This window comes from Vicugna pacos, chromosome 7 (assembly GCF_048564905.1).
Source record: "Vicugna pacos chromosome 7, VicPac4, whole genome shotgun sequence".
Classification (NCBI taxonomy): domain Eukaryota; kingdom Metazoa; phylum Chordata; class Mammalia; order Artiodactyla; family Camelidae; genus Vicugna; species Vicugna pacos.
This window is the reverse complement of record NC_132993.1, coordinates 69,395,219-69,421,390: the sequence shown is the minus strand read 5'-3', so window position 1 is coordinate 69,421,390 and position 26,172 is coordinate 69,395,219. Positions and strand designations below refer to the sequence as shown.

At 36.9% G+C, this 26,172-nt stretch overlaps 1 protein-coding gene across 1 annotated transcript in view; it reads right to left on the bottom strand.

Moving 5' to 3' along the window:
- The window catches only part of SEMA3E (semaphorin 3E), a 308,842-nt gene that overhangs the window by 233,274 nt on the left and 49,396 nt on the right, over positions 1-26,172 (bottom strand). The window contains exon 3 of the mRNA XM_072965116.1: positions 11,970-12,063. The gene's annotated coding sequence lies outside the window, so the exon portion shown is untranslated. The remainder of the gene's footprint in view (positions 1-11,969; positions 12,064-26,172) is intronic.

The window sequence follows — 26,172 nt, the reverse complement described above, 5'->3', positions numbered from 1 at the left end:
CCCCGAAGGACTTCCTTTCCTTAACAGCATTCCACATAACCATCTATAGAAGAGAGAAAACAATACACAGAATAAAGAACGTGATGCTGAACCCACTGGTGAGATCCCAAAGATGAAACAAGAAATCTAAACTCATTATTTCAGGTCATCTTTTCTTTAGCTTTACTATAATTTCCACAAATGATTTGGCAAAATTATTACTTTGAATGAGCCAGCTTTTAAATAAGGCAGGGTTTCAGGTACAGTGCCTTTTTATTTGAATCTGTTGTTTCATTATTGGGTTGGTTTTTGATGGGCAGTACGAGTGGTTATTTTGCATTACCAGGTAGTTCTGGCTTGTTCTGTCCCTGTACATAACACTAGCACCATTTGGAGGCCAAGACTGGTACTACATGCTTTGAATTGTAAACGAAGCCACATTTCAAGCCTATTCATGCTCACACTTTGTTTCCTAACACAAAATAAAGAACGTGCTTTATCCAATGATCATGTGACACTTTATATTCTGAACATAGCCATTTTTAATGACTGATACAATGGGTCTTGACAGGTAACGAAAAATAATTTAAATGTCCTTGATAAAACATTTAATTTAAAAACACTAAGACTTCTATTTAGAAACTATTTCTTAACTAGAGGCTTAGAATTTTGAAAAGATGACCACATTTGTGACAGAAACAAAGGCAATAAACAGGAAAATATCTCTTGTGAAAACATGCTGATTAAAATTCAGCAAACTCAGTTGAAAATGTAATAGTTCGGAAAACTCTTAATGTAATTATCCCTGATTTTATGACTATTGTTTCTAATATCTAAAGCATCTCTAATATTACTATCACAATGGGACAATGATATCATTGCATGGAAATATATCTTTATATAATCCTATGTTTATAATAGGTAATAAATAATACAAAAATATGGACAGCAGCTAAATCCCAGTCTCACTCTATTTGCTTGCCAAAGCAATATAACCAAATAAAACCATGTCTTTTCCCCAGAGATCTAAACAAAAAGAATATTTCAAGCTAGAATTTCACTTTGTATTAGACAAGACTAAGAAATTAGCATGTTTTCAAGGATAAATTGGTGTGTGTGCATAGAGTTCTGAAATTAATTGCAGAAGACTTTAAATAAATTGCTTAATGATCTGAAGATGGATCACTTATTATTGTAAGAAAGGTATAGAAGTTGAATTTCAATAAAAATTGTACACTTTTATTGAAATTTAATAGCTAAGCATGAAAAGCTAATTGGTACATCATATTCTTACAATAAGGTTGATAAGCTTTTTCCAGGACTAAAATACAAGAAACAACAATGTGTATTGCAAATAAAGGTGAAAATCAAATGAAAGATTTCCTGACTGATGTACGTTTTAAAATAAAAAGACCATTTTACCAATTATTTTCAATCAAGTAAGCTTTACAGTGCTAAACCATGGCACATTACCCATTTTTTCTTGATTGCCTGATTAAAAATTATGCTAATTTGCTTGAACTCCCAGAATGCTATTTCCTATAGTTTTTAACTATAACAATATTAACCTCTATATGGTAAGAGAATAATTCAAATATAATTTCACCAACTCTGAATGAGCAGATAACTTAAATGTTTCCCCTAGAATTTTCTGTTATTCCTATTTTTCAGTTCACAGTTCCTTGCACCAATTTAATCCTTTTCTATAGGATAAATAATATCTCTTTATTAGATAATCCCAAATTGTACAGAAAATAGAGTAACTCTTCCCATATTTAAAAAAAAATCTTTCCCTGGTGGAAGAAAAAAATCTCCCCCATCCTCACTAATCCTCCAACTAGAGACCCATTTTTAAGATTCAATTTACGGTTAAATTTCTCCAAAATCTTGTCTATAGTCTGTCTTCATGTGTTGGCCTCTCATTTTCTCTTGAATGCACTGTATCAGTTTGAATTAGGTTTGGTTGCAGGTGGTGGAAAACACAAAACAACAGTGGTTTAAATGTGACAAATTTTACTTCTCCCTCTTGTAAACACAGTCCAGGGGTAGGTCCAGGGCTGGTATGGCAGAACAAGAAACCAAATAATGAATAACTAACATGAGCATTTTCTATCTTTTTTTTTAACATTTTTTATTGATTTATAATCATTTTACAATGTTGTGTCAAATTCCAGTGTTCAGCACAATTTTTCAGGAGCATTTTCTATCTTGACGCTTATTTATCCTTAACAGGTGGCCTCTATCTCACAATCCAAATTCCAGGCATCACATCCTCTTTGTAGCCAAAAATAATTCAGAATAGTGAAGAGGGACATGCCCTCTGCATTTAAGGATACTTCCTAGAAACCTTCAGATTCCTGAACTCTAACGTTTTGAGTGTCACAGTATTCAAACCTACAGCGTCATCTCTTCTCTACCTATACCCACCCCCACTGGTGGATCAGTATGTCAGCTTGGCCAAGCTGAGCTGCCTTTCCCAGAATTCCCTCCCTCGCCTATTTCCATTTAGGCTGAGCCAAATGGGAAACTCTTGGGAGACCTGGAGGGTGGAAGGGAAGAGCAGTCATTGTGTAACATACATATTTTCCTATATTTGTATCTGCAACTCTTCCACTTTCCCAGGAAACTCCTTCAGCTCGCCTATCTCCTGGTGTCTGCATTTAACTCCGTGACTAAGCTGGATGCCCATGACATCAAGGTCAGAGGCAACAACTGCTGGCTGGGGTTTCAGTCTTTCCTTACTGGGGTCCAGTTCATTCTTCTGGGTTCCAGCCTGTAATTCCTCTCCCAGTCTGCATCCTCTTCTCTTCTCACTGCCTGCCCTGCGTACTTCAAAGCCCAGCATCAGACACAAGGGCAATCACTTTAAAGAGACTTATGAACAGCTTCCGCAAATGCATGAGGTTAAATTCCTAGAACAAATCCATATATATATATCTCCTCTAGAGGTTCCACTTCTCCTACTGGAACATCCTCTAATAATCTCACCCAAGACCATGCCTTTTCATATCTATGTGCTGAGGGTCCAAATTTACATCAGTAAACTCAACCCCTCCTCCCCTCCGCTAAATTCAAACAGATCTGTATATCCAATTGTCTTCTAGATATTTCCACTTGTGTGTTTAATACACTTTTTTTTTAACCTTAATATGTTCAAAGCAGAACGACTGGTGTCTGCTCACCCTTCACCTCCTGAACCTGCCAACCTGCTTCTCCCATCCCAGTAAATGGAACTGTCTAGGTTCTCCCCCCTAATACTTTTCTGCTTCATATCAGTTAGAATAAAAGTCAAATCCTTGTAGTGGTTCGTGAGGTCCTTCCTGCCTTGGCCCTGCTGTGTCATTCACCTGATCTGCCCTCCTCCTCCCTCATCTGCCGGAACCTCCCTGACGTCTGGGTCCTTTCCAACCTGCATAAGCACGCTCTCAGTTCAAGGACTTTGCACTTGCTATTTCCTCTGCCTGGACAGCTTTCTCCTCAAAAACCTATTTCTTTCATTGTAATAACTCTGAATTTTTATTACAAGTCCAAAAGTTAAGAAGACATAATTACTAAGAAAATAAAGGCTGAACATAATTAAATTATAATGTGTAATGCTAAACACTAATTTCTTATGTTTCAACCATCTACAATTATCTATTGTTATGTTTTTAAATGGAAGAATTTTTTTCAGACCTATAGTCAGAGGAAAGAGGCATACTTTAAACCCGGCTTTAACACTATGTAGCTGGGTACCCTTAACCAAAATATTAACTTTTTCTGAGCATCATTTTCTAGCATCTGTAATGGCAATAGTTATAATAAGTAAACTTAAGTAAAACAGTATTTTAAAACTGATATGATTATATTCAAAGCTTTAGTAATACAAAGATTTCCATATTTTTCTATATTGTTTTTATATCAACATTACCTATTAAGATATTTAAATAAGTTCCTCTATTTCAGTTTTTTGGGTTATGAAAAGATCTGCATGAAGGTCTATAAATATGTTAGGTTTTTTTTTTTCCATTTGAACAATGGGTTAAAATTTTTTTTTCTTAAGAACTATCTCATCAGGTACTTTTAGAAACAACATTACAAATAATTGATTTTTCAGGATTTAAATAACTTAACTTTTGTGTCTTTCCTAGTGTTCCATATATTCAGAGGCAGTGCTGTAGATATGGAGTGTTTCCTGCATACTGTTGAAGAGATGTGGGTACCAGGCAACCCAATACTTCTGTATTCCCACTAATGAAATGGATGGCCTTTGCAGAAAGACAGTCTAGCCTCTCAGAATAAGACAGCTAATATCCCACAATCAAGAAAGGAATAGTCTATAACACAAGGTCAGAATTTATGAGTATAAAATGCTTTTGAAAATTATGCTGAACAATTAAATCTGCAGAGCGAAATATTTTATAAAAGCTTTATATTAACTTCATTTATTATAGGGATGTGTTTCTTTGTGAAAATAAGCTCATTCAGAGATTTACAAAAAGAAATATCCATTACTTACAAGTTGGGATAATGATATTTATTCTGACCAAATTTATACTCCTTGCTAGGATGACACTGCCCCTAACAGCCTGGGCATATACTCACTTTAACGTGTTCATCTCAGTGTACTCACTGACTGAAGAATGATAGAGCGAATGAATGAAAGAAAATATATCAAACACTTCAAGCTAAAATCAGGTTAAGTTTTATAAGACATTATAATAATATACTAATAATTAAAAATAAAAGAACTTTTAGGAGTGATGGGTATATTCACTATCTCGATTACAGTGATAGTTTCATAAATGTACATATGTTTCAAAACTTATCAAATCATATAACTTAAATATTTTCTTATATGTCATTTATACCTCAGTAAAGCAGTTTAAAAATTAACAATTAAAATACTAGGTATAACTATGTGAAGTTATAAAAATTTTTTTAGAATACAATCAGTCAAGGTAAGCCTAATATAGAGAAATTTTGAGAAGAAAAACATCTTAAATCATCATGCCCTGTTCTGAATATAAGTAAGATGATCATTTAAAATGCTCTTTGACACTAACATAAATTCCTTACATCATGAAGATCTGGTCTAGAAAGTATTCTTTGCTTCCTTTTGGCAGTGACAAGACCTTAATGAGAATAAAGCTTCAAAGTTCATCTCTTCCTCCCCCGACAGGATTACTCCGGTTTCTGCCACTCTGGTCTTGAAGCTGAGACAGCAGCCACAGACCACATCATCTTCAATCCCCACCCTGCCCCAAGGCAACTCTCATTCTCTTTTGAAAAACCACTTTTGAATTAACCACTCTCTCCTCATTGATGCTGCTACAACCTCTTTGTTACCTCCAATCTTCCATGGAAGACCATGGCACGAGCTCATGGCTTTCAAATAACTTCAGTATTCAAATGAATGACTTACCCAGCAACACTTTCAATTCCTTGACCCTTAATCACCAATGATTTGCTTCTCCCTAAGCAGCAATCTCATGGTTACAGCTTGGGTATTTTTACTACCAGATTGCTCTATTTTCAAGAGCATTAATTCTGTAAACATCCTCTAAGCAAAAATTCCTCTACTCCAAGATTAATTTCTCAATCTTCGATTCCTAATCCTTCTGGCCTCTCAGAGGTCAAGAATTTTGGGTTTTGCACCCATAGGGTCTCTGTGGCAACTCCTCAACCCTGCCTTGGTAGTGCAAAAACAGCTGGAGACAATATGTAAACACATGGGCATGGCTATGTTAGATACATAACACTTTTTTTATAGACATTGAAGCTTGAATTTCTTACTATTCTTACATGTCTCAAAATATCCACCTTTGACATATTTTTTAACCCTGTAACGATGTAAAAAGCTTTTTTTAAGCTTCAGGCAGCACAAAAACAGGGCCAGATTTGGCCTGCGGGCTGTAGTTTACAACCCCTGCTCCATCTCATCAGGACCTTTAGATTACTCACCTTTTGACTTTCTTCCAATTCATCAGCCCTCTAATGTCTTTACTTCCCTTTTTATCCTGCTCTGCTTCTAAGATTGCTCTATTTGAATACTGCTATTGCCAATAAATGAAACTCCTTAGTCCCTGTCTTTTATTCTTCAACCATCTGGCAAAACTCCAGCCTTGGATTAACTTGATTACCTGTTTTCTCCATGACGAAACCCAGTGTGGCTAAGGCGCTGCTGCAGAAAGTCATGGAAGAGAGGAAAGATGTTCCACCAAAGATATAAACACTAACTCAGTTGGGCTCTCTTTACTCCCAGCAATCTTAGGAGGTTTTACTCTTAAACTGATGGTCCCCTCTTCTCAGTACTTTCTTGCAGATTTTATTCTCAAATGTGTAACCAATCCCCTCTTCAAATCTTCCAGGAATGTGGATGCCTATTTCACAGAGAAAGCTAGAAACTTACACCTTACAGCTCCTGTCTGGCCAAATCAGATGTGATGTCCTTCCTTCACCTGCCTTTCGTATATCCAAGTGTACACTGGACTCTCTGACTCTCTCAGTCTCTTATGAACCTTACATTATCGGTCATTCCTTCTCTCTCTCTTTCAACTGTTCTCAAAGCAAATTTTAAATGTGCTCAAGTCTCTCCATCTTAAAATAAAAACACATCAATCTCCCTTCAAAAACCTCATTCCCTCTATCTCTTCATCATCCTCTTTCTTGTTACAGCAATTATTTTAAGTCCCCTTTATTCTCTTTTTCTGTTCTTCATCTTTCTTTTCAGATTGCTACCTATAGTCAGGCCACCCCTCCCAACACGTAACTAGAGGTGAGCGATGTTCTCCATGTCACTAAATCACTGCTCATTTTTCAATTCTCATTTTAAATATTAAGCAAATTAAACAACAACAACAAATAAAACTGAGAAACCAAGGTCATATAACTCTTACATGAAGATTTACCGTGGCCTCTAATCATTTCCTTCTGTCCACTTAAAGACCTCCTTTCTCAATCACCTATTTTAGGAACATCTAATTCTCAACAGAAGAATGCTCTGAGGAATCAATAATAAATATATAAACCTAATTACCTGCCCCCCAAATTAACAAAAATCATTATCAATATTCTTTTCACACCATCCTTAGAAATACTGACCCATCACCACTGTTTTCTAGGTAAGTATATCATCTATTGCTGACAAATGATATTACCACAAACTCAAGGGTTTAAAACAACACATTGATTGTCTCACGGTTTCTCTGGGAGGATTCTGGCATGGCTTCACTGGGTCCTTTGCTTAGGGTCTCACAAGGCTGCAATCATAGTTTCTGCCAAGCTATAGCCTCATCTCAGATCCCTTAGGGAAGGATCCACTTCCAAATTCACTCAGGTTGTTGGCAGAATTCAGTTTTATGACTGTAGGACCACAGGCTTCAGTTTCTTACAGGCTGTGCCTAAAAGCTGCCCTCAGTCCTAGAGGCTCCCCTTAGGACTTTGTCATGTGGGCTATCCCAACATAGTCTCCACCTTCCTCAAAGTGAGCAAGAGAGAAAGAGGCTCCAACAAGGTGGGCAGTGCAATCGCATAAAACATAGTGCCCCATCAGCACACACGAACACGTACATCCCAGCATCTTTGCCATATTCTAGTGCCATCTTCTATAGTGGTATCACCTATCAGATGGAACTGCCCCTTAGTCAAGAGAGGCACGTTATACTTAAAGGGAAACTTTAAATGTCCATTTCACGTTAATAAGTCCCCCATTCGACATTCTTCCTATTCTTTAAACAGCTAGTTTGCAATAATGTATCATGTGAGAGGCACTTTCCATTTTAAAGCGTTCTCAGTTATCACTAATCTATTGTAAAAAGGGTAACACAGTAAAAAAAGATAATTTTACGATCTCAGTATGTTAAAAAAAAAAAACCAAACTAGTTTGGTCATATTCACTTTGGCTATTTGTATAATTTTGTTGAGATTCTCTCTATTCAAAACCAGGACAGTAGCCCAAGCCGTCTGCTGTTGTCTTTCAATGGTAGACTCTAACCAAGCTGTAACTAAAGTTACATCTGACCTAATAACTTACTGTTTTTTATAAATAAAATGATATTCTTATAAAGAGATTCATAATTGCACCTTGCACACCACTGTAGAATTTTAATTTACCCACTACCCTTATTGAAGGATCTTTTATTAAAATGTTTTATCTCACAGAAAGCAATCCTCACAGAATAAATTCCAAGAATAGTTTCAAGGAACAAATTAGGCACAGGCTTGCATGCACACAAACACACACTCTATCTCTCAACAAATTCAGGGAATTCGAAGGGCTATGTACAACTTGTTAGATTAAAATAAATGCTTATAATTTGCTAATTCTACAAAATAATTACATTTTTGGAATTTAGGCAATTTAAAAATGTTAAAAATTTAATATTCTACTCTTTGGTTCTTTCCAGCTCTAAGTTGGAAGAAAATAAATTACTTTCATAATAAGAAAAAATTATCAAGAAGCAGTATGAGTGTGATATTTTTCACTCATAACAGTAAGTGAAGGAAGTCAGAACTGCAAATGGTACACTCTTTGGCAAAAAGCCTACACAACTACAAAATTCATTTCCATGTTCTTGTATTCAATGTATTATCTTTGTCATCACATTGCTATAAATATTTTTGTTATTTTCAAGCAGGAGGAACCATTGTATTCACACTTAATTTGTTTCTCTTCAGGCAGGCAATCTACAAGGAACACCTCAGCAGCGCTTCGGTGTGATCTCAATCAATAGCTTCTTTTTGTCTTCAATAACGATTACAGTAGGTTTCAACTTGCTTTCCTTTGTCTAGGTGTGTAGTGCTTCTATTTTGTGTTTCAGAAACATATCCAGAAGAATTAAGAGTTTTCAGATATCTTAGCCCTACTTTAAAAAATGCTTTTCTAAACATGCATTAATTTTACAATGAAAACATATCCCAGTTGTCTTCCCTGCATGTTTCCAAGTGCCCACCCTCCCTTGAGGTGATTCAATTGAGGCCCTTATTCATCTTTTGAGATCTATAATTAGGTATGCCTGCAGCCATTCTTATTTTAGGTTTCATGTTAAACTGAGTAATCATTACTCATTCTCCAAACTTTGAGTTATCCTTGCTGGGTTTTCCACTGGTCTCTTAAGATATCAAGGCCTTATAAAAATGTGACAGCTGGATGTTAGACTTTCAGGCTGCCATTTAAAATCATGATTTTTGGAAGCCCCATTTAATAACATGTCAAAGGCTTATGAAGTAGTTTTAGGTGGGGAAATAGGAATATAAAATTGTATGAATGCAAATTATCTTGCTAAACCAAGAGTTTACGAGGGTCTGTGCTTGAAGGAAAGGTTTCCATAATTTCCAACTTCCCCATGATAATGTTCAATATATTCTGTAAGCATATACTACATACATATCAAAGGATGTTATCTTTTCATGACTGCCTTATTTTATTATCTTTTATATTTATATTCTATTTTATATTTTATATTTATATTTTATTATATTACTATATATTTTATATTTATAGTTTATTACCTTTTGTCTTTAATATCACTTGCAGGTGTTTGATACTAGATCTATTTTATTTGCAATTCTGCATTTTGCTTCTCAAATATCCTATTACTTCTGCAAAAGTGTCACCTTATGGAAGATTATTGTGCTGTAGAACCGTGGTCACCAAATTATAGCCCATGGGCTAGGGCAACCCACAGTGAGCTAAGAACAGTATTACACTTTTAAATGGTGAGGTAAAAAAATCAAAAGAAGAATAATATTTGGTAACATATGAAAACTAAATTAAATTGAAGTTTTAGTGTTCATAAATATAGTATTATGGGAACACAGCCATAAGCATGTGTTTGCATGTCATCTATGATGGCTTTTGCACTAAGACAAGATGGCTGAGCAGCTGCAACAGAAACTAAAGGGCCCACAGAGCCTAAGAGATACACTGTTGGCCCATTTACACACAGTCTGTCTGCTGAGCCCTGATTAGGATTTCGGCTTCTCGGCTTGTATGCGCATACAAAATCACACAGAGGGTCTTCCGAAAGTATAGATTTTGAATCTGGGGACTGAAAATCTGCATTTTATAAACATATTCCAGGTGATGTTAATGCTGCCTGTCCACAAACCACACGCTCTAAGTTGTAAAGCTCTGAATTACCACTCCAGTATAATATGCAAAATGTACTAGTTATAGTAAAATAAAAATTAAAAAAACAAAAACAGAAACGAACATCATTTCCAGGGCATTTCCCATTGTGTCTGTGCATGTGTGTGAGACCTCCGATCACCCTTTTACTGACAATCAATAAAAATGGGTGTGGACAGATTGTAAGGATAGAGAAAAAGTGTAAGAAAAGTCACAGAGCATCGATGTACATTTTTAGTGAAAAATTTCTAAATGTTCTAGCATATATATTCAATACACTGACGTACACCAGCAGATTGGCTTTTCTAATCTAGCAATTCATGCAATAATAGAAGAATTAAAGATGCTACCTTCCGATGAAGACATTAAAATGTTCAATTCTAATATACTAGTCATAAATGTGCATATGAAATCTATGCAAGTTATTAGCTTATAATTGCCTCATTCTTTCCCCTTTTTGAGAAGATGATCTCAAACTAGGTTAAAAATCACCCAGGAAATAGCTCTGGTAAATTACTGTCAGTGTTGTCTGTGCACCACCGGAGCGGCCCTGAGCCTCATTCTCAGCACTGACAGGGGGACAAAGCGGGCCACTGTGCTGGAAGCGCTTCCCAGGCAGGAGCTAAGGGGTTGCAAGCTCTGCTGCATGGAGTGCTCTCTGTTTGGATTCTCCTGTCTTTCTAAATTGCTTCCTTTCCCCTTAGGCTGGCGTGGCAGGGTAGAGCTTCTGATTACCTCTTCTTGGGAGGTCCCTTTGTTCTTAGAAGATGTAGCAAAACCAGGGAGAGGACACCTGGGGTGGCCAGTTTACAGCAGCTCTTCTCTAAACCTCAGCGAGTATTCTTTTACTTCAGTCAAGATTCCTTGCCCCTTGTTAACAGGGAGGGATGCCCCGAGGAACAAGATCAGGAAAAAGGCCACCAAGCCTAATTCTAGTCTAGATGTTAAACTAGAGAAACAGTGGCATTCCCAGAGTAGTTTGGCATTAAAACTCTGGTAATAAAAACATAAATAAACACATAAATGTACACTTCCACTTACACCATAGTCACATTCCTAGAAGATCTAATATATTTTAAAACATGCCCCAAATGCTTCTTTGTTTATGTGTAAAACAGAATGAAATTCTAGGTTCAGGTAATTGTAAGTATTTCAATCATATGAACGTTAAACAAGACATTTCAAAGTTATATGAGAGAGTTTTTCTTGTGCCAAATTATTCTTATATTGCAGTAGGGCTATCATTTCTGGCTGTCAACCCACAAATGCTAGTAGTGTCCCCCGATCAACGAGAAAACGAAAATGCCCCCACAAGTCCCAAATGTCCCCTGGTCATACAAAACCCATTAAGGTTTGCTGCTACAGAGCAAGGAATCAGACTAAATAACAATGATAATGATGATAATAATAATTAAGTAACAGTTTTTCAGGATACATTACCTTAGTTCTTCCAGCAATGAGTTTATCTCAGCTACCTAAATTATGTATCCTTTCCAAAAGCACAAGGGTATACATCCTGGCACATTCAGTGAACTCCAACCCAGGGCTTGGAGACCACTTGTGGGCGACTTTGGAAGACAGAGACCTCACACTCCCTCGACTCTTCTGGAAGGACATGCAGCGGCCGCCACAGGCAAAGAGATGCTGCAGGACCTGAGAAGCCCAGAGTGAGCCCAGCCTTTGGAGGACTGAGCAGGGGCAAAACTCAGATGAAAGGAGAAAACTTGGAAGCTGCCCGGCACTTCTACAGAAAAGCCAATGAGCTCAATCCCACTGCCAGCGAGTATCTCAGTAACCAATGCAGCCCCGGGCCAGCTGCGGGCAGCAGAATCCAGAGCTGACAGAACAGCTCCAAAGTCAGATCGGACGTCAGACTTACAGTGTCAGCATCCTCGACCAGCACGTCCCAGGGCCATCGTGTCCTTCGGACCGACTGGAAGCCTTATTACGTTTTGCTGCTTTCTCCCGATGGACTGCAAAGAGAGAAAATGAAATTGGGCCTGAATGTTTAAAAATATTAAAAATAAAAAATGATATATCATTTGAACATACTATCAGCCTAGTCACCTATTCAATTTATTTCAAGCATGTTGGTTAACGTCTCAATCTTCTTTGCCTGTCTCATTCTGAGCTTGGTTATCAGGTTCTTCATTTATTCAGCATCTACCAAGCATGTGTCTGGGCCTAGCACAGCCATTAGCATTTTCTTCGTCTGGTGTAGCCTTTAAAGCAGAGCACGATTATCTGATTATGTTATCTGTGAGAGTGAAACTGAGCCCTTTTTCTCCTTAGTGAGTATGTTCTAATTTTATAACTCTACCAATATTATTTTACAGTTTGTTTCCACTAATTCTTTGAAAAGGGTGAATTTCATGCATCTAAAATTCTTATACACAGGAAGACCCTTCACCTACAGTTGGTATCTGATCTTATTCCTTTACATTTTCAGTAGATTGCTCTTTGAAGATCTGGTTTAAATTTCTACCAAACACAAGACACCTGAACAACTAGCATAAGAAACCGATTATAATGCTTTCATTTACAGAATATTCTATTTTCTGGGAAATAAGCCAGAGTCTGATCTAAGTCATCTCCAGTACTTCCAGCTTTGAATAATTTACTACATGATGCCTTGCAAAATCTTCCGCTAACAGTAGTAAAATATATTCTTCCAAAATACATGGGTCTCCATTTAAATATATTTACCAAGAACCCTATAGAACCATCTGTTAGAGTTACAAGAATTCTAATTCCTTTTCAGGTCCTAAATTGTGACCAAAGGCTTTTTTTGAGAAATTACCATTCTTATTGGGTTTAACGTTCTTCCTCTTTTCTTTTTCCTCCAGTGTTAGAATGTGCTATTGAATCAAGAGTCCCAGTGCAAGAGTGGTTTCAAACTGGAGAGCTGAAGTAACTTTTTTTCCTTTTTGCAATTTGGGATTGGACTTCCAGGTTGATTCATAAGTCTAAAACCAGGGCAGAATTTATTTTTTGCTTTTCTAAGGCAGAAGTCACTTGAACAATTTCAAAAGCACTGTAAATGACTACCTTTGACAACCTGGAAGCCTAAGAGGTTCTCATAGCTCTGGAAATGGAAACAGCTGGACTGGTTAAGTGGCGATGATTCAGCCTGAGTCACAGGCCCACACCCAGATGAAAAAGGCAAACCCTGAGGGTTTTAGAGGATCCCTAGAGCCTGGGCTCCCCTCTGAGACCTATCATTGTATCTGGACTGGCCTGGGTTCCAGAGAGTATTTCTAGCTCCTTTAATTTTTCTTATGGTTCCCTATCCTTTTCATCATAATTTATAGGATTATTTACTTACATTTCCAATAAGTTCTGGTGAGTATGAGTAATTGCAGGATAAATTAAGATATGCTTAGTACTCACTTGACATGACACAGCCCCAGACATCAACGTGCCCATACTTTCAGTTAGCCTGGGAATCTGGAGATTTCTCCAGGTACTCCTGGAGTCCCCAGAGGTAACAGCTCTTCGAGTCTAACATGCGGACAGGCAGATTTAACGAGATATGACAAGGAGGATGTACAGTACTCCCCCCCGCCCACCCAACCCATTCTAATTAAAACAATGGCTAACAATGACCAGTGTTTACTCCAGCCGGAAACTACAAAACACTCGACATGCTCCATCTCCATGAACATATTACAGCTGCCCTGTGAAGTGGACATTGTTATTAACCCCATGGTCATGCAGCTGGCAACTGGTGCAGCCAAGATGTCAACACAAGATCTTTAATCCTAGAGCCTAAGTTCTTACAATTATGACGGTTAAAAACCAACTGTACTTTTTTTTCCCAGATAAAGAATTTAAATTTTAAGAAAGAAGAAGCATAATCACTAGGGAAGAGTCATAATCTGTGTAACAAGAATATGTGAAGCAAAACCTATACTTAAGCACTGTTTTAGTTACTAAAAAAATCAACCGTGAATGAAGCAGATGAATGATCTAAATAAATGATTAAATAGATTGTATTGTGGTGGATAATAAATGCAACAGAGAAAAAAAATCAGGAAGGGAGAGTGGATTATGGACATGTTAAAATTTAAATCAGTTATGAACTCCAGAGAAGGTAATAATTAAAGATAATTAAAGACCTGAAGGAGATGAGGAAACAAGCTCTTTTGCATCCTCAGCCCAACCTAACCTCCAGGGGAAATAGATTCTAGGCCAGAGGGATGAGTTCAAAGGCCCTGAGGCACCTGGGAGCATTGCTAGGATGGTCTAGGAGCAGCTCGGAGGCCAGGAGACCAGTGGGATGCAGAGGGGTGAGCAAGAGCCAAGACTGGGAGATACACGATGGGGCAGGGAAGGGGAGGCATCCACTCCAGTAAGAATAGATGCTATTGTGTCTTAGCAGAGGGGGGACAGAATCTGCATTATGTTTGTAAAGGGATTACTCTGGCTTTTGTATTGTGAATACACTGGGGGAGTGGGGATAGAGGAGTGATCAACCTGAGAGACCCGTCAGGAGATCGCCAACTACACCTCAGGACCAAGACGACGTTTCCTTGGACCAGAGTGACAGTATTGAAGGTGAGGGGAAATGATTTGGATTCTGGGCAAATTTTGTACGTGGGACTGACAGGATTTGCTAAATCAGCTAGATATGGCATACAAGGTAAATAGCGGAGTCGGGCCGAGCATCTGGAAGAACAAAGATAGGCCAAAATGTAGAAAGTGGTGGATGTTGCAGGTTTAGGTGTTTTGTTAAGCAAATATAATAAAGAAAGAGACAAGGGAGTTGAGAGTAGGCAGAATGATCGTGGTGACTGGCCACAGGATGTAATTCAGATAAGGAAGAGTGACAGAATGAAGGTGGGCTGGGAGGGACGTTGCAGAGATGGTGGGATCAAAGACTGTAGACCCTAGTGAGGCTGTAGGATTGCTGGACTCAATACTGAACCCAAACCATGGGTCCCTGAAATCAAACATTTAGTAGAGTATGACGTAGCCAGAGTCCCTACTGGAGGCCAGTTCCTGGGACTCTTCCATTCCATTCCATATTAGCTTTAGAAAATCTACATTCCTTAAGATGATTAGGAAGTGAATAGTTTTCTGATTATCTACAAAGTAGTCTCCAACAGTTAAGATCTGTGTACTTATAAGATTTGGCTATTTGGGATATATTTGAAAATTACTAGGCTGAAATATTGTCCCATGTTGGCAGTCAACACACATCTTCTGGGCCATAACTCCCTACATTATAAAAGGGTTAAAAATTAAAATGTATTGGTTTAGAGATTTAAAGTTTCATTATTAATTCCATTCATTACTTTTTTAAATGGATTGAACCGATTTTCAAAATTTTAAATCTTAAAAGGTAGATTATGACAAAATTGTATTTTCTTAAAGGATTTTTTAGAAGTAGAAGAATGTTACTAGCTGCAATTTCAGTCATAGAGAGAGTTATTTTATTCCTGGGTGTTTCATGAGTAAACGTGGCATTGTCAGTTTACATATAAATTCTACACAGCAGGTGACCATGTTTTGAGATTTGCCATCTGTGGAGTTTGGAAAATACCTGGTAGTGCCATTCTTCAGGGAGGTGAATTTATTTTCTATAAACATCTGCCTGCTCCAATGCCAACCTTTTGAGTAAGTATGGGTAGATTTTCACATAAAATAGTGAATTCCCCCCCAAAACATTTTTACAATGCTAGTTAACCATAAGGTAGAATTTGTATGGCCAGTAAGCATAATTAAGATAATCACTCCTATTTATTATTGGATAACAGTTGGCTTCTTTATTATTCTCTTACTTTCAAAATGACTTCATTTCTTACCATCCTACCACCCTACTGATGATGGATGATGAAACATAGTTGAACAGGACATACCCTCTGCATTGTGGCCACCTATCCCACTGCACAATTTCTAGAAATATTTCTCCACAAAAGTAGAGGCTACTCATATGTAGTGTCTATAATTTTTCAATCACATGTAGAAGAATTTCAATCTTTTCCCACCTGTTATTATAAAAGATAACATAACATTTCGTATTAACAGAATTAATGCCGTATTGGGGGGACTGTGAAGTTGAATTGTTCACCTCTATTCACATTCAAATTTGAGATGCCACATAGCTTAGTTTTCCAAAATATGACCTTCCCAATCCATTGAAATACTTACTATTATGTCCCTTACTGTTTTGCATTTGAAGACTCCTATCATAAAGTATATCCTTTACTTGAGGTTTAAGATACTGATTCAGAAGTTCTTTTACATTGTCATTAACCAATCATAAAGCAGAAAGTCATGCAGAGAATAAGCATTGATCAGGGATGCTTTGCTGGACAATATGGAAAGGAAACCCTCTTGAAGAAGGGGGTGGGCTTAAGGGAGACAGGTCCAGGTGAGGTGACAAAGGGACAGTGTGCTGGCTTTTGCATCCATCAGTCAAAAGACTCATTTAGAAGAAGGAAAGGAAGACAACTTGTCACTTGGACAAACAAGCACACACTGACACTGGTAGTCATGCTTGTGATTAAAATACAGCAGATACCTTTTCATTATACGATTAAGACTTTGTTTCTGTTTTTTATTTTTGAGGAAATATAAGTAGAGGTTCAGAGATTTATATTTCTGGGACAATGTCGGTGTTTTTTTTATAAAGGAAAAAATACTTTTCTAAGGAGGAGAACAACAGGCAGGTTTAATTTTATGAATCAGGAATGCAGGGTAAAGGCCAAGAAAACCTGATCTTACACATAAAAATGTTATTTCAGAGTTATTATGATATTATCTACCAAAACAAAATGATTTAAGATGGGGAAGAAAAGACATGTTTTAAATGGGAGAATTTCCTCGTGTCTATATAAGAAACTAGGGACACACATACATCTGTCAGCATTATTGTGTTGTATTACAAAATTATTCTTACTTTGTCATTCTTTAGAAGGCATCCTGATTTAATACATGACAAATGTGCAACTAGTTTTCAAACAAGACTATCAGATCTCCATTATGGTCAATTCTTCAAGAGAACACATATTTATTCTTTTCAGGTAAACTTGTAAAACCTACACAGACACATTTACTATGCGTATCGCCTCTTAAAGATGATAAATATGAGCCAGAAACTGTTCAAAGCAGTTTCCATTTATTAACACATTATCCTCACTTTCAGATGGACTTTATTATTATACTCATTTTGTAGATGAGGAATGCAAGACGGAGAAACGTCAAATAACTTGCTAAAGACTGCAGAACAAGCTAACAACTCAGCTGGCGCTCACATGTGATCCAAATAGACTGTGGAGGTGCCAACACGGTCAGATGCCTCAGATAGTCCATTTTTAACAAGTCTAAAAATTGTCGTTTGGCCTTTCCTATTAGCTCCAGTGGGATGAAGTAGTAAAAGCCAGATTTTGGTGGGTTATGGATGCACTGGAGGTTAGAAAGTGAAGACATGAATTTTAATAAAGTGGAAGATAATAATAACATTTGCTGATTGCTAACGGTATCAGTCCCTTCTGGGAAAGGAAGTGGGGGATGGATCAGAGGTTGCCAAGAGGAAATAAAACCTTTTTTTGAACTTGAAAGACAAGTGGGAGCTTTTCTAAAAGATGAAAGGCTGGAGGCCAGGACCAATCTGGGCTGAGGGAGTGGGAGGAGCAGACAGGGGTTTAGAGCGGAAGGGGAAGTAGGGAAGGCTGAGGGCGGAGAGCCAGGAAGGGGTGAGATTAGGGAGGCCTTGGATGGTCTGCCAAGAAGCTTTACCTTTATCCTCTATATAATAGGAGGCTTTTCTTGATTTGAAGCAGAGGCACAATATGTTTGCTTTTGGGTTTTCTAGAAATCATTTTGGCAGCTTAGAGGGGAGTGTATTTGAGAAGGAGAGACTTGGAATTAGAAGGTTGCTACAATGATCTAGGAAAAAGCATAGATGATTTTAGAAGAAGTGGCAATAGTGATTGGGAAAGGGGACATAAGTATAAACATGCAAAATGTGAACACAGCAGTCCTGGTCGTTACTTAGGGAAGAGTGAAGGAGGAGAAGTCATCTGGTTTTCTTGCCTGAGTTGCTGGTGCTTGTTGGCATCAAAAATAAGACAGAAAACCCAAGAGGGAGTGGGAAATGATGCACTGAATTCCAGGCAAGTGGAACCTGAGGCCCCTGCAGGACACACAGTGGAGACGTGAAGCTGTAAGCAGGCTGGGTTGGAAGAGCCAGGAGGTATGAACTGCTGGGAGTTGTTTGGTGGTAACCAGTCTGCGGCTTCCAGGCAGAATCTGAGACTGGAGCCACGGGAAGGGATATGAACACTCAGCAAGAGAAAATTCAAGAACAGAAGTAGGGCGAGGAAGTAGCTCGGGAGAACAGTAACCTTTAACTTTCAGACAGAGGCAGAAGAGCCCAGGAGGAAAGAAGAAACTATCCATCAAAGGTAAAGCAGAGATGACACCAGGGAGGAGAGACTTTCAAGAAGTAGAAACTCGCCTGAAACACAGGCTCTAAGTAAAGCAAGAGCCTTTGGCCTTGGCAATGAGGATGCTGGGGTTGGTCACTGGTTTGCTTCCTTCCTTCGTTGAGACACTCTCGATGGATGTTGAAGAGGGTGTGCAATCCCACATTTCCCCAAATGATTCTTACCTTGACCCTACTCTGTACACGGCTACCTCTGGTTTCTGTGCTGGAAGGGAGGTTTATGATTCCCATCACCATTCTTAGCAATTTCACAACCAAAGCTTTTGAATTTAATATGCAAAATAACTCTTATGTTGTAAATACAGTACGGTATTTTTTATCAATTGGTAGTTAATTACAATTTTCTCAGAAACAGTTATCATTCAATAGAAAATCATGCATAGACTCACACTCTGTAACTTCTACGAGTGGGAGAGAAAAAAGTTAGACTATATACTTAATTCTTGGGTTGCTTATTAATACACAATGTATATAAATATTACAAAATCATTTCCACTATTTTTTAAAGGTAGGCTTATAATTTTGACCTTGCTCCTTTAAAATTATTTAAAGGAGGTGATTATGTCAGGTACTACAACTTTTATTGTCTTAGAAATAACCAAATCTGTGCAGTTGCCGTTACTTCACTCAGTAACTGTCCAACTTTATAATCTGAGGACATGATTATTGCACACTCAGGTAAGCATGATGAACAGCTAAAGGCAGAAATCAAAATCTTGCAAGGATGGTTTTTACAATTCTTATTAAGAAACCTTCTAGCTCAAAACTCTACCTTCTTGGGTCCTTAAACTAGCAGTGGGGACTGAGAGAAAGCCCAGGTGTCTGGAAATCTTAGAACTTGTTACTAAGGAAGAGCCCTTTTGCTCCTTCCTTCCTTCCTTTCTTTCTTTCCTTCTTTCTCCCTTCCTTCTTTCCTTCCTTTCTTTCCTTTCTTCCTTCCTTTTTTTCTTCTTTTCTTTTCTTTCTTTCTCTTTCTTCCTTTCTCTTTCTCTCTCTCCTTCCTTCCTTCCTTTTTTTTCTCTCTTTGGTGATGCTTTAGTCTCAGTCTCTGCCAGGGACTGGAAGTGAGAGTGACTCGACTGCCTCCAGGTTGTCCCAGATTTGCTGTCCTAGAGGAAGGAGGCAGGAAGCCTGCTCTCTTCTGAGAACAGCCTGGGAAGCTAGGCCAGTGGTGGGGAGGGGGAGAGCAGGGCTGAGATCCCTCACCCTCAACCCCAGCCTGAGCAAGACGTGCAGCCCAAAGGGGAGGGACTGAGGCAATTCTGGCCAAAGTCTCCCACACGCAGCCCTGTTCTCACCGCTTCATTCACTGCCCTGAGCTGTTCATGATCTCTGCTTCCACATTCACCTTGACACTCCAAAAGCTAGCCCTGTGCTCGACTCCTCAGTTATGGTGCAGAACATCAATTTCCTTTTGTAAAGAAAGGCCCTCAAGAACATGTAGTTACTCGTCATCATTTTTAATAACCAGCATACTCAATGCAAGTACCTACATCTTCAAGGGAAGACGAACAATATAAAACCAAGGTGGTTATTGTAGCCAGAATTTCTTCATATTGGACAAAAGATTTAGAAACCATAATTATCCCACTGCTTTATACTTTAATGAACATTTTGAAGGTCATCATTAAGAACAATGGAGTAGCTACTTACACTACAACATTACTCAATAGTGCAACAATATGTCATGAGCCTAAAGAATTACATTTCTTCAAAAAGTTTTCTATTTTTTCACAGTTACCAGAATGTCATGAAGTGCTCACCTATGAGTTTTAAATAGATTTGGTGGGAATCATTGCCTGTTTGTATATTTCTCTAGGACAATTACATCTCAAGGTTTTAGCTTTTGGATTATTTAAAATTCTATCTAGTGTCCACCAAAGTGTGAGTTAGTGCCTATCTTTATAAAAATCTCAAAGACTTCTTCAAGAGATACAGGAAATCACACTTTTTGTCACAATTTTGACCCTATGGCTGTTTGCTTTATTTCTAATTTCTTGACATTCGACACAGCTGGAATAAGAAATGGGGTGGGGAGTGCTTGTTTGCTTGAGCAGTGGGAGAGACGTGGTCACAAAGCGCCCCGGGTTTTTACCTGATTCACAGGAAGGAGGGTGGCGGGAAGGGAGCAGGTGCGGAGGTGAGATGCTGGGTGGGATCCTAGGGGACAGCTTCTGGACTGATAAGGTCTGGGGCTGTGGGAATTCCCTCTGTGGTTTCAGCAGCTGTGCCCCATACTGAGGTCTGACAAGCGCTCTCCTTGGGAGGAATGGATGGAATGTGGATTCTCCACTTCACCTTGGGCTGTGAAACCGCAAGGAGCGCTTTCCCACTGAGAAAGTCCTGGCCAGTGGAAGGCATTCAGGACTCATGGGGAGAAGGTCCAGAGTTTCCCCATAAATCACAGTGAAGACTGCACTTTGGCAACCTCAGTGATCACATTATGCTGGCATTATTTCAACACGTTTTAAAAATGAAAGGAAACAAACAACAAATTGAGGAATAGGGAGGAAGTAAAAGAGTGCTTCTTGTAAAAGCCCACCTATAGCCTGGGCACGGGCCAGATCTTTGAATCAGATCATGGTGTTGCACAAAAACCGTGGTGTAATCTTTAAGGTCGTAAATAATATAAGCATGTGTAACGTCTACCTAATTATTTGGAATGAAGAAAGCAAACTTAAAAGCACTATAGAATCATAGGACTGGCATGCATTGGATGCTTAATAATGAGCTGCAAAACTTGGAAGATAATTTTACCTCTCTGGCCTTCAGTTTTTTTATTTGAAAAGTAAAGATGTTGGCTACATATTTAAAATTCTATTATCTCAAGTTCTTGATTTTTAAATGATAAGATTGGTCTGTTTTAAATATTATAAGCTTTGCATGATTCATAAATTGTTATTTTACTTTAGTTTTTACTCTTCCAAGTAGATAATCATTTATGCTCAATCCCCAAAAAAGAGAACTATTAAAAAATTAAAACCTATAAATCCATCACCCTGAGAAATCTACAATAAACTTCTTTGTGTTTTTAAGTACAAACACCTTAAAACATATACATATATATAATTATAATATATTGGGTTTTATACTGCTCATGCTGTTTGACCATCCATGTTTGTCTTAAAATATATTGTGTGTATTTTCAATGACTATATTAGTTTTTATTTTTAATGGCTGCATATTTTATTGCATGTACATTTTATATATATGTATCATCATTTATTGAAGAAATCACCTTAATTCTGATCAGCATTATATACTGATAATATTCAACAACATAATCTATTGATGAACAATTCAATTGCTTCTTTCTGCTATTGTTTATAATGTTTGAGCAGGCATATTTATACACTTCTCTGAATATTTTCTTGAGATAAATTCTAAGTAGAATTGTTCTATCCAAGGGATTGGAAATATGTTTTAATTTGATAGTTTTTATTTTTTAATTAAAAAACACATTGGAAAAATGTTGTACAATGTATAAAAATCTCAATTAGTCATAATTTAGGTTAACATTTTGAACTTTCACTAAGTGATTTTTCTATGAATATTGTCTTTTAATATTGCTGGAATTAAATCCTTTGCAAGAATATTTTCTGAAAGTAACAGTATGGTTCCCACTATGCAGACAGGTTTGGAGAATGGAATCAGTGCTAAAACCTAAGCTATAAATGCTTGGGCTCTGGGCCTCTCCCAGGGCAATGAGCAGAGAGACATGCTCTGAGCAGGACCCTCATTCTGGAAACTGGCTGGGGTGGCCGGCGAGTGTCGTGGGTTGCTGTCCCTATGAGCCACATGAATCTGCTTCTTCTTTGTCACATGGTGTCAGTGAGTGATCCCAGACAATTTGAATAGGCTAAAGCTATAGAATCAACCTAATTAGTTTATAATTTTTATTGGTACCAACCTAGAAATGCCTACTTAGCTACAAATTAGTAAAAACTACTATTTAGAAACAACCTTTCATCAGACACCATGCTCTGTACCTTAAGTGCATTTTCATTAATCCATGAGAAGAAAGGAAAAACGTATGCTGTACAACACGGGGAATATAAGCACATATTAAATATAGATTATAACCTTTAAAATTTGTGAATTGCTATATTGCACACCAGTAATTTATAGAATATTATACATCAAGTATAATTAACAAAACAAACAAACAAAAAAACCAGAAAAAATGAGTGCTGTAATTTAGGTTCTATCATGCTTGGGTAAACGTGAGGAAATTGGAGCATAGAGTTGTTAAATAATGTGCCCAAGGTCAAAAAGCTAGTAAACAGAGGACTGAACCTAGGTTGGAAGCACTTCTATTGATGATCCCATTGTTTTTCTTATATCAACATGTTTTATTTATGATAAATTTATTGAGTTTCATCAATTCATCTCAGTACAAGAATCACTGGAGCTGAGCACTTAAAACACAGGAGTGAAGATAGTTACATTCTTGCACTTCTCATAATGTTTGCTTCCATCTTATACTTGCCCAACCTAACATCAAAAGGTTTGAAGTCAATTCTACCAAACCTGGGATGGAGGACTTGTTCTAACTGGCTTTCTCCTTCTCTAGTTCCCTGTTTTCTCCAAAAAAGTGACACTATTTATCTTACTTTTATTTATTCATTTAAGTGGTTCTTTTTTTTTGGGGGGGTCACTACTTATTTAATTTAACTTACTGAAAGATGAGCCCTTTCCTCTAAGAACCCAGAACATATCTCAATATTATTAATGATTCGTAAGGCATTTTTTTCTTAAAGTTGATGGGGGATTTGAAGAACTACTAAATACGATTTTACTTTCATTTTATAAATGATGCACATATATTAAATGCCTTCCATAATGTAAATCTTAATAATATTTTATAGAGTCTGTATACCCTCTCTGAGACACAGGGTTATTATCCCTCTCTTTAAACAGCTGACAGAAATGGAATCACAGAGGTATATTACATGTCTGCCCCGAGGTTACTTAGAAAACCAGCTGCAGAATTGAAAAGCCTCATTCAAATCAGCAAATCAAGGAGTACGTTTAAAAAACACAGCCGCAGAAGCTTTAAAAGAACCAGCAGAATACACCAAAACTACCTAATATATGCTAAACAGTCGATAAAGTTATTTTATTTTCAACCAAAGGCAGATATTCTAAAAGCATGTTGAGTTTTCAATCATAAAATACTTCAGATAAGTAAGATTCACAAAAGGGATTAAATTTGTTTAGTCCTGCTCAAGGTTATGGAGCAAGTACAACAGAGAGAGTGTAATAGATGAAGGCTTTTAGAAATCTACTTGAGTAAGCCATTTTGATCTTTTTATCTTGATGGCTCTTTATCTCCTGTTGGTTTACTTCTTAGCTTTAGCGTAGGGTTAAAAAAAAGTTGGTCAGTCTTTACCTTGTCCTCTTCTGCTTGTTGTAATGACGATCCTGTGTCTGCAATATTCATTCCAAAGTGTATTGTGTATACTCTTTGTTTACATGGTTAGTTTCAGAAATATTTAAGAAGCTTTCTCTCCCTAAAATAAACATTTTGAAGAACTGTTACGGAGTCAGAGAGATGATGAGTGATGTGTTTTGTGTTAAGCAAAACTGTGGCTCAAAGGTTGAAATCTTTGCTACTGTTGTAAAAATAGTCTCAATACCTCTTCATTAAAGCAAATAATTTGGTTGTCTGAAAGTCTAAAATACCCACATCATCCAAACAGAAATCCAAGGACTGAGCTGTGTGTGGCATTTGTTATTTGAATTTCTATACTTTTTGGTGCTAGAATGCTAAGTGGCAGGTAAATTGTGAAACGCAACCAAATGCAAAGCTTAAAATAAAATCAGGTCATAAGCTGAAATAATTAATGTTGATATAATATTGAGAAATTCTTACTAAAATTTTTGTGACATTTAGTGTAGAAGAGAAATCAATTTCACTATGAATAACTAACACATGTAACTGATTCTTCCATTAAAACTTGATCCCTTAATGTGACATCTTAGTATCTGAAAAGCCTTTGGGTAAGGACAAAAAAAGAAATAGAAAAATGTCATACATTAAGATACTTGGGATCAAGAATAAAATTACTCTAAATATTTTAAATATATATATACATAAACATATGTGTATATATATATGTAATATATCTATATGTAAATTTTTAGTATAATATATATAGTATATATATAAGATACAATAGTCTTAAGCATTAATTCATTTTAGAGCAACCTGTCCTAAAACTCAAACTTTCTAGACATTCTTTTTCATGTAGTGATCACTGTGGAATTCTGGAAACCTAAAAAAGAATGTTTTAAAAGTCATTTATATAAAATTGACTGTCTCAAGAAACCTGGTAGTTCCATAATTTTAGAAATATACAAATTTATGTAATTTACACTTGCATATGTATGTGTGTCTAGAGAGAATACAGCTGTACACTCAGTTTACATATGAACTCTTCCAGAGTTTATGATTGGATATGGTAACTTTAGGGTCCATTTAATCTAAAAAACCCCAAAAAAGCTGCCTTTAAAAAAGTCCATATTACACAAAGAGGATATGGTATTGATATTTTTAAATAGAATTATAAATATGTAATTTGGACCATAACAGATATAAGTTGAAAATCAGTGTTAAGCTTTATAAATGTCAAGTAAAAGTAAATTTTAATTTACTTTATTATTATTTACCAAAGCAACAACTTCCCACATATTCTTTACCAAGGGAAATAAAGACAAATATGTGATTACTACGAAAAATTAATAATAGATAGTATAAAAAGAATGACTATTACTTTATAAAACTCCCTAAACTCATTGGCTATAAGCTAAAATTTCATACAGCAATAAATAACATCGCTGGTAATAACAGCATGATTTCTAACTACAGCATAAAATTACCAGTTCCCACAAAGCTGCAAATTTTCACACCATGGCATGTTCCACATACATATTTTTTTCAAGTGAATATAATGAATTGGATATTTATTGTCATACCTCTGACCCTATTAAGGTAGAAATGTATGGGAAATTCTTAAAGCCCAGATTTTTCACTCAGCAAATAAATGTGAATAGAAATTACTCAATTATCTTCATGTCAATCTCACAGTAATATACATGGTACATTAGATCTAATGTTTTCATAGGAGATTGTATCTTGAAAATTTATATTATTCTGATTATATAAAAGTCAATTTAATTCCATCATTTATTTAATAATAAATTCATCAAATATTTTTAGACATTTATTATTTGAAATTTCCTGTAGCAGTGAATGTTACCAAGAGTCAAGATGGGGAATTCAGACTCAGTTCTGCCACGAAGTTTTGTGCTACCTTTATCAATTAACTACTCTCTCTACTTCACTGCCCTCATTTGTGTAAAAGATATTTTGGATTAAATCATCTCTGAAGTCCCTGCCACCTCTAAAAACCTCAGTCTTTATAAATGAGATAAAATTTCTACTCTTACAGAGTTTATAGTACTGTAGGAGAGAATAGTACAATATAGAGAATGTTGTAAGAGTTGGGAACATAGGAGAGAAAGAATATTTTCCTTTTATCCTCCTAGGTTCTTGGCTGAGACCTCCACCCCCTTACTGTAATAAAAGAGAGCTTAATAGGAGAAAAATAAACAGAAGTTTAATAAC